The sequence below is a fragment of the Rattus norvegicus genome, chromosome X (genome assembly GCF_036323735.1).
Source record: "Rattus norvegicus strain BN/NHsdMcwi chromosome X, GRCr8, whole genome shotgun sequence".
NCBI lineage: Eukaryota > Metazoa > Chordata > Mammalia > Rodentia > Muridae > Rattus > Rattus norvegicus.
Window position 1 is genome coordinate 95,381,079 of NC_086039.1, and position 14,345 is coordinate 95,395,423.

The window sequence follows — 14,345 nt, forward strand, 5'->3', positions numbered from 1 at the left end:
CTTAGAGCATAAGCCATTGGTGTTTTGTTCAGGAAATTTTTTCCAGTGCCCATGTGTTCGAGATGCTGCCCTAGTTTTTCTTCTATTAGTTTGAGTGTATCTGGTTTGACGTGGAGGTCCTTGATCCACTCGGACTTAAGCTTTGTACAGGGTGATAAGCATGGATCGATCTGCATGCTTCTACATGTTCACCTCCAGTTGAACCAGCACCATTTGCTGAAAATGCTATCTTTTTTCCATTTGATGGTTTTGGCTCCTTTGTCAAAAATCAAGTGTCCATAGGTGTGTGGGTTCATTTCTGGGTCTTCAATTCTGTTCCATTGGTCTATCTGTCTGTCTCTGTACCAATACCATGCAGTTTTTATCACTATTGCTCTGTAATACTGCTTGAGTTCAGGGATAGTGAAGTCCTTTTATTGTTGAGGATAGCTTTAGCTATCCTGGGTTTTTTGTTATTCCAGATGAATTTGCAAATTGTTCTGTCTAACTCTTTGAAGAATTGGATTGGTATTTTGATGGGGATTGCATTGAACCTGTAGATCGCTTTTGGTAAAATGGCCATTTTTACTATATTAATCCTGCCAATCCATGAGCATGGGAGATCTTTCCATCTTCTGAGGTCTTCTTCAATTTCTTTCTTCAGAGTCTTGAAGTTCTTATTGTACAAATCTTTTACTTGCTTGGTTAAGGTCACACCGAGGTACTTTATATTATTTGGGTCTATTATGAAGGGTGTCGTTTCCCTAATTTCTTTCTCGGCTTGTTTCTCTTTTGTGTAGAGGAAGGCTACTGATTTATTTGAGTTAATTTTATACCCAGCCACTTTGCTGAAGTTGTTTATCAGCTTTAGTATTTCTCTGGTGGAACTTTTGGGATCACTTAAATATACTATCATATCATCTGCAAATAGTGATATTTTGACTTCTTCTTTTCTGATCTGTATCCCCTTGACCTCCTTTTGTTGTCTGATTGCTCTGGCTAGAACTTCAAGAACTATATTGAATAAGTAGGGAGAGAGTGGGCAGCCTTGTCTAGTCCCTGATTTTAGTGGGATTGCTTCAAGTTTCTCTCCATTTCGTTTAATGTTAGCAACTGGTTTGCTGTATATGGCTTTTACTATGTTTAGGTATGGGCCTTGAATTCCTATTCTTTCCAGGACTTTTATCATGAAGGGGTGTTGAATTTTGTCAAATGCTTTCTCAGCATCTAATGAAATGATCATGTGGTTTTGTTCTTTCAGTTTGTTTATATAATGGATCACATTGATGGTTTTCCGTATATTAAACCATCCCTGCATGCCTGGGATGAAGCCTACTTGATCATGGTGGATGATTGTTTTGATGTGCTCTTGGATTCGGTTTGCCAGAATTTTATTGAGTATTTTTGTGTCGATATTCATAAAGGAAATTGGTCTGAAGTTCTCTTTCTTTGTTGGGTCTTTGTGTTTGTGTGGTTTAGGTATAAGAGTAATTGTGGCTTCATAGAAGGAATTCGGTAGTGCTCCATCTGTTTCAATTTTGTGGAATAGTTTGGATAATATTGGTATGAGGTCTTCTATGAAGGTCTGATAGAATTCTGCACTAAACCTGTCTGGACCTGGGCGCTTTTTGGTTGGGAGACCTTTAATGACTGCTTCTATTTCCTTAGGAGTTTAAACTAACAATTTTACTTCTAATAATTTAACCATATATATGTGTGTACATATGCATAAACCTAAATGTTCAGGAATATTTTTTTTTGGTAATGGGGGAGGATGGGGAGGGGAAGCCCATACAGAAGGGGAGGGGGAGGTGTTAGGGGGATGATGGCCCAGAAACCGGGAAGTGGAATAACAATCGAAATATAAATAAGAAATACTCAAGTAACTAAAGATTAAAAAAAAGTAGAATAAAGATATGTGTCACTACAAAAAAAGAGAATATTCCTAAGTTTGTTCCTTTCCTAAATTTTATTATATATATACTATTGTATACTATATATATATATATATATATATATATATATATATATACATATACTATTGTCTGTCTTCAGACACAGCAGAAGAGGGCATCAATCCTGTTACAGATGGTTGTAAACTACTTGCTAGAAATTGAACTCAGGAACTCTGAAGAGCAGTCATTGCTCTTAATAACTAAGCCACCTCTCCAGTCACCTATAAGTTTATTCTTAATTCTGAAAAATTAGAATCAATTGAAAAGTTCTTCAATTAGCTTCCATAATTTACATAAATTTCAATACATCCATAAAGGGAATAACATAGGGCTGTTCCTGAGAAGAGTAATTTCTCTTCAGATTCACAAGGAATTGTACTAAGGTTCAAGTGTAATTTTAAAAGAGACGTATTGAAAAGGATGCTAAGTTGCTCTCAGTATTGTTGAAACATGAAGATAAGCACACACAAGTAATGTTATAAACTCATGAAATATTTCTGGAATAATGCCCAAGGAACTGTCATGAAGAAAAATTAAATCTGAAACAAAAGCACAGTGGTTCTTTTCCCAGATGGTGTTGGTACATTTCACAGATAAATCTGAGAATATCAGGTCATTTGAGAGTGCAGGACGGGGTTTGCATAATGGGCTTCTTTGCCTTTTTTTCTTTTAAAAAAGCAAAAATGACTTTTCCGCTCCTCTAATCATGATGAACTGTGAGCTAAAGTGCAGTTCTGACCTTAGGTAAATCCATGTTAAAGGTTTAAGCACAATATCTCCAGTCTCTTCCCTTTTGCCCCACCTAGGACCTGTACCTACACATGCACTGAGACTTTTAAAACAACTCCCACAAAGGACTATCTCAGAATCCATTTAGGAAAGGACCCCTGCTTTGTTTCATATCCCAATAATGTTGAAACCAATTTTGTTGATTTTACATCTCCATCACCCACAGACAAAAGACTGGCAGAGAAAGAGGTAACAAAAAAATACAAAACTTAGCAAACATTATCTAGGGTAGCCCTCATAAAGTAAATAAGTAGATTTGAGTTTTTTTTTTTTTTCCTTTTAGATGTATGTGTGTCGGTACATGTGTTTAAAGGAGCAGAGAATTGGTTTTGGTATGTTGGCTGTCTGCCTCAGTTAATTTCCACCTTAGTTTTTAAGATTCGATCTGTCACTGAATCTGAAGCCCACTGACTCTACTTGTGGGTGGCCACAGAACTGACCTCCAGAGATTTTCCTATCTCTACCTTTTCAACAATGAGGTCACAGATGTGGGCTGCTTTGCCCAACTTTTATTATAGGCAGTGAGCATTCAAACAGGGCCTTATATATGTGTATAGAGCACTTTATGAACTGAACTTACTTTTCTTTATTTCTTTCAGTAAATGTCACACACACACACATACACAAACACACATATATACATACACACACACACACACACACACACACACACACACACACACACACACATATATATTCTGTGAGGCCTTTCAAATTTTAAACATAGCAAACCCTCAAGAATGCTCAGTTCTAATGCTGTTAAAGAATATGATATATCAATTTTTTTTGTCAGGCAAATATTTTTCCGAGGAGTTTTCTACATCCGTTGGATTGATGGGTTTATCTTGAATTGGTTTATTTTGATGGAGTACTGTATCAGGTTATTCAGGGTGGTGTGAAGTAAGAAAGGATCTGGCACTATATAGTAAAATGTGGGAGTAGGCAGATATTTTATGGCTCAACAAATGCATACTTAAAGCCAGCAGTAGCCATGAGACATCAAGAACATAACAAAAGCTAAGGGGAATCTGGTTTCTACTGGTGCTATCATTTTGACCCTTAAATCTGAGATGAGGGAATTGGGCAAAAGAAGTTCAAATTTGGCCTGTCATGTGTTGTTGCTATACATATTTCCTACTGAATGCAGCTTCCTAATGTTAAGAAAACAGTTAGCTCTTGATGTTTGATCTTGTAACATCCCCTAGTAGCCCTCCATATTTAGGAAATGGCATTTTCTTTGTTTATAATACATTAGAAAACAGTAAAGTTGACTTTTAAGGATAGTTTGAAGTGAGTTTTTAACAAAAAGGAAGAAAAAAACAGAAAAAAGAAATACACACAAAATTCAGAGGAATTTTAAATACTTAAGAAAATATAAATCTTAGTGTCTCAAACATGACAAGTTCCTTAAATAGACTACTATATTGAATTACCTATACGTTGACTCAAAGAGAACTGTATATTTAATCATTCTAATTTTCATCATTTGGTATTTTTCATAAAACAAAAAATTCATTACATTTGATATATCATACAGTAATCATATCTGTGCTGAAAGTATATCATATACAAAAATACATTATAACTGCATTAAGATAATGGATGAGAACAGTTTGTAGCATTTTCAATCAAGATAGAAACAAGGAATATATTTGTTTTCTTGCAACAATAAGAACGTTTCTACACTTAAACATATTACATTGGCATTTTTTCATGTAAAAGATGAAAATTCCATTTTGAATATGAATCACTGATTTTAATGTTACAGGTACTTTATTTTACCTATAAACATTAAATTTGGAGAGTAAGTTTAATTCAAAAAGCAAATCAAACTGTCAACACAAAACACAACTCTCATTTCAAACAGAATGAGAGATAGTTTGCTGTTGAGCCAAATATGAGTGATCATGGCCTGGAAACTGAGATTTAGATTCTAAATATAGCACTTTCTAATGCGGGAATGATTGCATGATGATTTTATAGTTACAGAGGGAAATAATCTCATGAATCAAGACATGTTTCAAATACATTGATGGGACTACCACATAAACACTGTGCTATAAACATACAGAGACTATTTGATAATCTTTCTGTTGTTAAACTTTTGAGTTAGTGCTGATGTGTAAATGCATTCCAAAAGGTATGAGAGTTATCAGAATGTTAGGCCACATACAGAGGTAAACAATTGCATATCTATTAAAAGGACTCAAGATTAGCGCTAGAGATATGACTCTGAGATTGACAACCTGTCCTACTCCTTCAGAGGACCTGAGTTTATTTACCAACACTTACTTGGTGGGTGTTTTGTTTGATTTTACTTTTTATTATTATTATTACTTTATTTATGTACAATCTAGCCATTGCCTCCTCTCCTGGTTCCCCATCCCACAGTTTCTCATCCCATTCTTCTTCCCCCATGCCTCTGAGAGGATGCTTCCCCACAACCAGGCCTCCTCATTCCCTGGACCCTCAAATCTCTCAAGAATTAGGTGTGTCTTCTTCCACTGAGACCACACCAGGCAGTCCTCTGTTGTATATGTGTTGGGGGCCTATACCCAACTAGTGTGTTCTGCCTGGTTGGCTCAGTGGTGGTCCCAGGGGTCTTGGTTAGTTGAGACTGCTGGTCTACCTACGGGATTGCCCTCCTCTTCAGCTTCTTCCATCCTTCCCCTAATTCAACCAAAGGGGTCCCCGACTTCAGTCCAATGGTTGGGTGTAAGTATCTGCATTTGTCTCAGTCAGCTGCTGGTTGGGCCTCTCTGAGAACACCACATGCTAGGCTCCTGTCTATAAGCAACCATAGCATCAGTAATAGTATCAGGCCTTGGTGCCTCAAGGAACAGAGGTGTGCATTTTATATATCAAAGCAGACCCAGCCTCTAGGTTCTCCCAGCACTTCTCACTCCCTAACTGGCACACCCTGTACTTTTCAGATCAGGGGCTAGACTGCCCTTAACAGACTCCTCCCTAAATAATCCAGATATCTTTTGTTCTCTCTCTCTCTCTCTCTCTCTCTCTCTCTCTCTCTCTCTCTCTCTCTCTCCCTCCCTCCCTCCCTCCCTCCCTCCCTCCCTCCCTCCTTTCTCAGCACCTACGTTTTCTTTCTCTTCTCCCTTCCCACTTCCTCATGGTGACTTCCATGGCCTGGGTCTTTTGGGGCTGTGAGCTTGCCTGAGAGTGTCTTCTTTGCCTTTAATATAATATATTAACCACAGAAAAATAAATGTTTATGTAAGGTCTGAAGAGATGATAGCTTCCCAAAAAGGTAAGGGTCTAAAATGTTGTTTAAAGGTCTAGGAAGATGTTCTCAGGTTGGTAAATACAAGTTATGAAGAATTTAACTTTCTGTAAACATAAAAAGGGTTCTTGTAAGCTTCACGGAATCCACTAAAATCTACCTCAGAGAGTCAAATGGACATAGATAAGTTTTTCAATTAACAGCCTGTTTCCCTCCCCACCTACCTATTCCTGAGGGTGGGAACTGTTTCCCTTTCATTGGTCCTGGGATGCAACCCCCATCCTTCCTCCAATTTCTAAGACCATGGGCCTAAGAGCTTCAAATGTACAACCACAAAAATGTTTTTCTCTCTAAACTCTCTTCTGCCCCTAACATCCAGGTATTCTCTCAGAATCTATATCCAGGAAAGTTCTAAAACATTTACCCATAAGTGCTCTGGTCAAGACTCACAGACTGCTTCAACTGGGCCCACACACTCCTACCCCAAGATGGTCCCACAACCTAAACAGCAGTAAAACAACCAACACTTGCTGGACTTGACCAACATTTCAGCTTTTTGTGCACATTTCAAAACTCTGTCCCCATGTCAGCGGAGAGTAATGAATACTACCTGTAAATCCATTCCAAGGGACCCAGCACTTTTCTAACCTCGGAAGGCACTAATCATACATGTATTATACATACATACATACATACATACATACATACATACATACATGGCAGGCAAAATGTTCTTATACAGGACATGAAATAAATAAATCTTCTTTTTAAGGACTAAAGATCCCCTAAGTTAATTTAGCTCTGAGATCAACAACATTCTGACTCTCACAGCTAAAATGTTCTAATTAATTTCATAGAGAATCTTTAACGTTGGTGTGTTTTCTTGTGAGAATTTCGGTTGACACACTTTCTTTGCATTTAATTTAATGACATAAACTCTCCTAAGGTAAAGTTATGTTTAAAAATGTTTTTATAGGGGTTGGGGATTTAGCTCAGTGGTAGAGCGTTTACCTAGCAAGCGCAAGGCCCTGGGTTCGGTCGCCAGCTCTTAAAAAAAGAAAAGAAAAAAACAAAAAAAAATACGTTTTTATAGCCTCTCAAATGCCTAATATATTGTCCTTCATGTGTAATATTTTTCATTGTTAAGCACTGTTTATTTCCTAAGGGATTTGAAGAAGTCAACTGTGTCCCTAAAATAGTGCATGTGATGATGGTATTGAAGATGAGCATTTGGGAGCATGATTAAGGTTAGATGAGGTCATATGAGGTATGCCTATGATCTGTGTGTCTTGATAAAGGAACATATCCTCTCTCTTTTTCCTTTCCTTTGTTCTTTTCTCCCTCAAGCTCTGAACAAAGAAGTCATCAGAACACAGACTGAGATCAATACTACCTACAAATCCACAGGATTCAGATTGAAAGTTTCTCAACAACTTGACCTTAGACTTCCCAGTCTCTAAAACTGGGAGAAATGAATATATCTGAAATGTGTTATGGCAACTCAAGGGAGTTACATGCTCATAAAATTAAATGCAATGTCACTAAACATAAGTAAAGTGCAAGAACTATTGAGATCATCAAAGAGGTCAACCAAAACAACATGCCATTAAGAGCTTGATGTTCATAGTCACTGATACTTCAGACTGGAATTTCCTCAGTTCAGTGCAAAGACAAGACAGAACATGCTGAACAATACACGTAATACAGGATTGATGGTTTTGAAGTAAACACATGTTCTGCTCATTGGTCTGTATACATAGTACAAAAATATAGAGACTATGTGAAAGGCTCCCAGAGCCGGCCCAAGAATAAAGTGCATAGCCATAAAAGGGATATGGTAGCTTCAGCATTTCTGCAACAGTCATTAAAGCCCATTATTTTGACCAGCCCCAGAACATGTCTTCATCCTTTTTCTTATTTTAAAAGGATCACTCTGATTCCAGGTGAGTACATGTCCATCTTGGTTGCTACAAAGGCTTAAAATTTTTGTTAATCAATTTTGCTGAAATCACTGAAATGGAGATATTAGTTCAGAGTGAGGGAAACTGTTTTCAATCACTCACCATGAAGATACAGAGTACACTTGTCATTTTCAATAAGCATGAAAACATAATAAGCATGCAGTAACAACTGAATAATATGAGGTTTCAGAAAAGAAAGATATCCATATTACTGTTACAATATTCTTTTAAGTTTGTGAGTGGAACACAGATTTTTGTCTTTTGGAGGAGCTTTCCACTAGGTAGATACCCAGTGAGGACATTTTTTTCTGTTTCTTTTAGAATCCTAGAGTTCAGATCTTACAGATCTGGACATCTATCAACACTAAACTGGTGTACAGAGAGTTTGAATTTTTCTTTGTGACTACATCCCCAACATTACATTGCTTTCTCATCATTTTTCTATTCTCAAAATTGAGTTCAGATAGTGTGATCATAGATACATTTATTCAAGCCCATGGTGTTTACACCCCCAAGAATGAACCCTAATATAAGGGACTATGAGTAATTACTGATATGTCACTTGAAGCTCATCAATTATAAAAAAGAATAATGCTCTGCTGAGGGATGTTGAGGGTGAGAAACGGAGGCTATGCACATATGCAAGAAAGGGGAACACACAATACAGCACCACCAGTACCTTGCTATGAGCCTAAAATTGATCAGCATAATGAAGTCAATAAAAAAGATGGATAGAGAAAAAAACTTTAATATGTAAACTTTCTGATTAATTTCATTTAAACTAATTGGCATGATGCTGTTTTGTAAGAAAAGAAAGGTAAGGAACAAACAAGGCAAACCCGATTTTTTTTTTTTAATTTAGAGTCCTTGTCCAATTCTCAATGCCCCCAAGTACTGAAAAGCTTAATTAAGTATTTTTTTTCTATTCAAAACTCTTCCCAAATATTTTCTGGGCTAATTGTCATTGTATAAAAGAAGTTGCCATGTTTATGAGCGTAACCATGGTATCCTTCATATTATCTGCATAATGCATGTGTAATTCAATCCTGCACAAAACATAATTAGAATGTAGCATAATTCCATCTCTCCTGAAGCATCACTATTGTATGAAATGTATGCAGTCAAATTATATACTGCTATAAATGAGAAAGAAGGAAAAAAGGAATACAAAGCAAAAAAAAAATGTTTAGTATTATTTGATGATTGCACGACCACAGAATCAGTCACAAATAGTCTGAAATACCCTCTGTGATTTGCAGAATCCTCTGTTCTAATCTGTATTTCTTGCTTATGACCAAAAGGTGGCAGTGTTCCATCTAATATAAGTTTGGCATTTAGTTCGTGGTAGTGTAGTCAATCTGTAATGTTCTCCACTGAAGCTAGCAAGGCGTGCATCATTAACCATTCTGCTTCACAGGCCCTGATATCTAGAGGATCAGACCAGCAACTACACTGACATAACTCATTAGCAAACTGTTGTAAATAAGAATCTTGTAGGAAAGCGTAAGGGCAGGTTAAATTAGCTCCCCCACCTTGGAAGAAAAAGAAATCCTCCTAGCTGACCTGCTGTTGGGAAGAAAGAAATTCTATTTGCATCACAAAAGATGGAAGCATTCCACCAAACTCCCAGACAAGCTTCAGCTAAGAGGCTGGCATTCCATTCATTCTTCTCTCCAAATCTCATCTGAGCAAGGTGATTTATTCTCAGGAGCATGACTGAAATGTTTTCCTATTCACCTGGTCAGACAGCCACAAGCACATCTTAAACAGCTATGGGAAATGGTTTTAACTGACCTTACAGGGTCTGATTAAGAGCAAGACAGGTGTCTTCCTGAAACAAATTACCCCAAATGAAATTTAAAACACAACAACAGCAACAAAACCTGGCTGGAGGCTTTACGCAGTGTCTCATCAGCATTCAACAACAATTCTTTGGGGCTTAAATCAAACAGGGAAAAAAGGATTTGAAGACAAATGCAGGGAGGGAAATCAGGAAAAAATTCACATCACCTACAGGGCAGCAGGGGATGCAAGGACTGTGTAATGCCCGTTGTCTTTTCCGTAGAAACAAGATGGCTATAAAGGAAGACACAGTTCCCCAAACATTATGCCCTATCAAACACAAACAGTATATGAAATATAACAGCATCCAATTTTAACAGCTTGGGTTTGGTACATCCTTCCCTAGCTCATAGATCCATTTTACATGAGAAACCAGACTGTAACAAAGCGCAGCAACAGACAAGCTTAAGCCATGAAGAAATATTTAGTATTATTTTCCCTGTTATTAGTCAAAATAAAATGGAATTATTCCTGAAATGAATTTCTAAGGGAAAAAATACCAGATCTGGATTATTTGTATAATTTAATTCTTTAGTTCTTCAGTTTTCACTCTGGCAGTGAAAATGTGACCTTTTAATGCAATGGCTTAGTACAGCTGAAATGGCTCATGTTGTCAGGAATGAAAGAGAGGCCAGTCAAATTCAAATGATCGAGTTCTCTAATTACTGGACCCTATAGTGGAACACCTGCTTGCACTCTATCCATGCCCCAACACACTCCAGTGCCTAGCCTTTTTTGGGAAAACTTAATGTACTTGGTAGCCAGCCCATTGCTCTAGAGAACAAAAAAGAAGGATGCTCTCTGAAATCTTGGATCAGGGAGACTGCAATTCTACTCAAGGGGAAATCGTACTGTTATGAAAAGATTTCAAAATTTGTTTTCCTAGTACTGATATTTTGTTAAAGATCCACGTGAGCCAGAAAGAAATAAATTGATGCTGTGTCTTGAGTCATTTCCTCTGTTTGAAATACTAAGTGAAAAGCAGCATTTTTCTGCATCAAAGGACAGAAAGAAAGAGGATAAAATTGTGTAGAGAGTAATAGTGGAGAAGCTAGGTATGTTTATTTATAATAATAACCACAGTAATTTTACAGTCCTCCTTTCTTGATGTGTGTGTGTGTGTGTGTGTGTGTGTGTGTGTGTGTGTGTGTGTGTGTGTTTTACAATCTGTTTTGTGCATATTTTCTTTGGGTAGGTAGTGTGAAATGTGGATTTTGACATATTCATCTGGCTGTGATAGATAATGGAAGTATTTTCAAGGAGGGAGGTATCAGCAGTGGCTATTGGTAGCCAACCAAAAGAACTGCGACAGTCACAGCATTTCTCCTCTGATTTGTTCCTACTCCTGTCAGAAGAAAATTATGCAGAATACATAGTGTTACTTTGCTATATCAATGGTAGTCATCGAAGCAGACCTGAAGTAGTCATCTTCATCTAAGAAAGAACGCTCTGAAGTGATAAGAATCCCACTACCTTGCATCTGACAACTACCACTTTTACAAAATTGCATTTTCTCATGTAATTAACAGCAAGAGCAACATGAAAAAGGCTTTGTTTGCACTTGTGTCTTATATAAGGCTCAGCTATCAATAACTTCCTGTTTTGCTGCTATCATTCCTCAAGACAGGAAAGCTACATAGTATTCATTCATTTTTTTTTATCATTCTTTAGTACTTGGCAGATCTTTCTGTGACAAGAAATCTAATCCCTAACCTCTATGTGATATTTTTATATGATAATACACATTTCTCCATATTGCCTGTAAATGATAGTGTGACAGGAGGCCAGAGTTTAGAGGGGGTGATGGTAGTGTTAGGATTAACATATGAAAAAAGCCAGTTGGCAGAAAGAATGAAACCTCCTCCATGGGAATAAAATCAAGAGATCAAGTAGGTGCCATACCACTGACATCCTAAGCCACAAATGATAGTGACTTAATACCTACAGTAACATCAGCATTTCCACCTCCTACGGAGTAGATTGATCCTTAATTTCCTGAGGAAACACTAATTACCTTGCCTGTAGGCCTTGCCAAACAAAGTGACTCTATTTCTCATCTGAACTAAATTCCACACTCACTTTCTGCTTCCAGACAGCTGGACTTCATCAGCTCTAGCAAGCCTCAAATTGTGAGGAACAGTGTAGTCACTGCTCTTATCAAACTTGTGACTCAAGCCAGGTGCGGCAACTAATAGTCAATGAGCCAAGTAAAAGAATCAGATTCATAGTGGAATCCAGAGAAAGATTTATTCAAAATCGCCCCATTGGGAAGAGGAATATACAGACCCAGCAAACCCTGCTCCCACCAAGGCCTTTGGGATACTGAAGTGAGATTAAAGTTTAAATAGAGGGCCAAGGATATGCACATCTCAGCAGACCCAGTCAAAGTATGGCCCACTCACCACAGACCCATCATTGACTGGCCTTCAGTTTCTTCTTGTGAGATAGCTGAAGAAGTTGTTAGAACCTTGTGAAATCTTCTTCCAGGGGACAAATCCCTCCATGGTTAGCATTATCTTCTTTTCTCAGAATAAGATTTCTGGCAAAATTCTTGTACCTTTGGGGTACTTTGTATCAGCAGTTTGATAATTAGGTGAACAGACACAACTATCTCAGACTATTTTCATTTCTGCCATGCCTATTACAACAAAATTTTGGCCTAAGACTTTTAATCCTTGGATTGTTTGAGCTCTCTAGTCCATAATCATTCTTGAGTGCTTCTGTCTTTCTTAATAAATGGTCCTTCTTGTAGCGAATGAGCATCTCCTAAACTTGAGATGCACAAGTAGTAATTCTACATATGGCCTGGAAAAAGAGTAAAATCAGTCTACTGCAAAGGAGAAAGGAGGAGAGTCATATTTGCCTAAGTCATAGATCAAAGTCTGCTTCTGCTATAGAATAAAATACTGAAAGGCAGAAATGGCAAACACTCTCTAAACAATGTTGTCAGTATTAACATACCATGCCACACATTCCTGGCCCTACAAGAGAGCTGTGCAGATGTGGGTTAGTACTTATTGATAATAAAACATTAACACTTTAAAGTGGAAAAAATGGCCCAGGACTATTTTAGCCCATTAACCCATACTCATTCTTGAGAGCCTGTCTGTCCTTAATAAATTGTCTCTATTTAGAACAAAGTATGTGTGTCCCAAATTTAGTTCCACATACTGAGACATATAAAACTAGAGGCTGCAGTGAGTGTCCTCTAGACACAAAGCCATGTCTTTTCAGATAAGGTGACTTACAGGCAGTAGCATTTTACTAAATCTTTAGCTACTACTGCTCTAAACTCACTTTACTTTTGCTTTCCTGGATTTCAACTATCATCTTAAACAAAATGGTGATATTCAACAACCTTTTGACAAAATAAATACATAAATCTCTCCCACAGCATAAAACATTAAGTAGCTAATAATCAATCATTGGGCACAAGTTCAAGCATGAGTGCACATAGGAGATGATGACTACAAACAATGCCAGAATAAATTGTAGGAGGCATAACTGAAAGCACAAGAGCTCAGTTTGGAGATCTCAAGCAACACAGTTCCTCTTAGACGGAGCTACTAAATCTATGCTTTCAAGCCTAAGTGGTCACTGTAAGCTTGAAACTGTCTTTCAGCTGGGTCCAAGAATATGCGTTTTTTTTTTTTCATTACAAATTTAAATGGTGCAGGAACATGAAGGGTGATATAAAAATGTATTAAAACAACTTCCTAGTAGAAATAACCATTCAAATCCTTTTAAGACCAAGTTAAATAAAGGGGAAAATCCACACATCCTTTTACTGTGAAACACTGGCTATTACCACCTGTGGGTAGTCTTTCAGAAGAAATGGCAGCTGTGGTTGCAATAACAGAATTTCTGCTGCAGTACAAGTACTTGAAGGTACATTTAACTTACGGCTATTCCAGTCGACGCAACTGTCCCAATACTTTACATTTATAGACAATTAAGTCAGGTCAATTTTCAGTCAATTTAATAATCTTCATTTCAAATAATTTATTGAGTATTGTAAAAATAAAAGCCATCACCTTGGACATTTTTACCCTTTTACTTTACTTAAAGCAAAAAAGGCTTATGCTGAAACCGAGCTGAGTTCTTTATTTTCTTTCACTCACTAGAATTAGAAATTTAGGGATGCAAACACAGCAGTAGTAAGCAAACACGGACAATTTATTCAATGCGCAGTCCATTTCCACTTAGAGTCAGAACTTACTTGTCACATTGATGAGAACATGGTATTAGGACGATCCATGTCTTGTCACACTAAACATAAAAGTTGTCTTAAAACTCTTAAATCAGAAGTATAAGAAATGTTTTTCCATAAAGCCCCAGTCTGCTCTGAATAACTCAAAGCTGAGTGCCGATAGACAGACAGTAAGTAAACATCTTTTTCCTAAAGACAAAAGACTTCCCATTTCCTATGAAAGTACTGGATCTCCATGACTGTGGTGGTCTGAATCATAATGGCCTCCATAGGCTCATATATTTTAAGCAAGAAGTTGCAATTCTTAAAAGGATCAGTAGGCGTATCCTGTATAGAGCAAGTGTGTCACTGGGGTTGGGTTTTGAGTATTC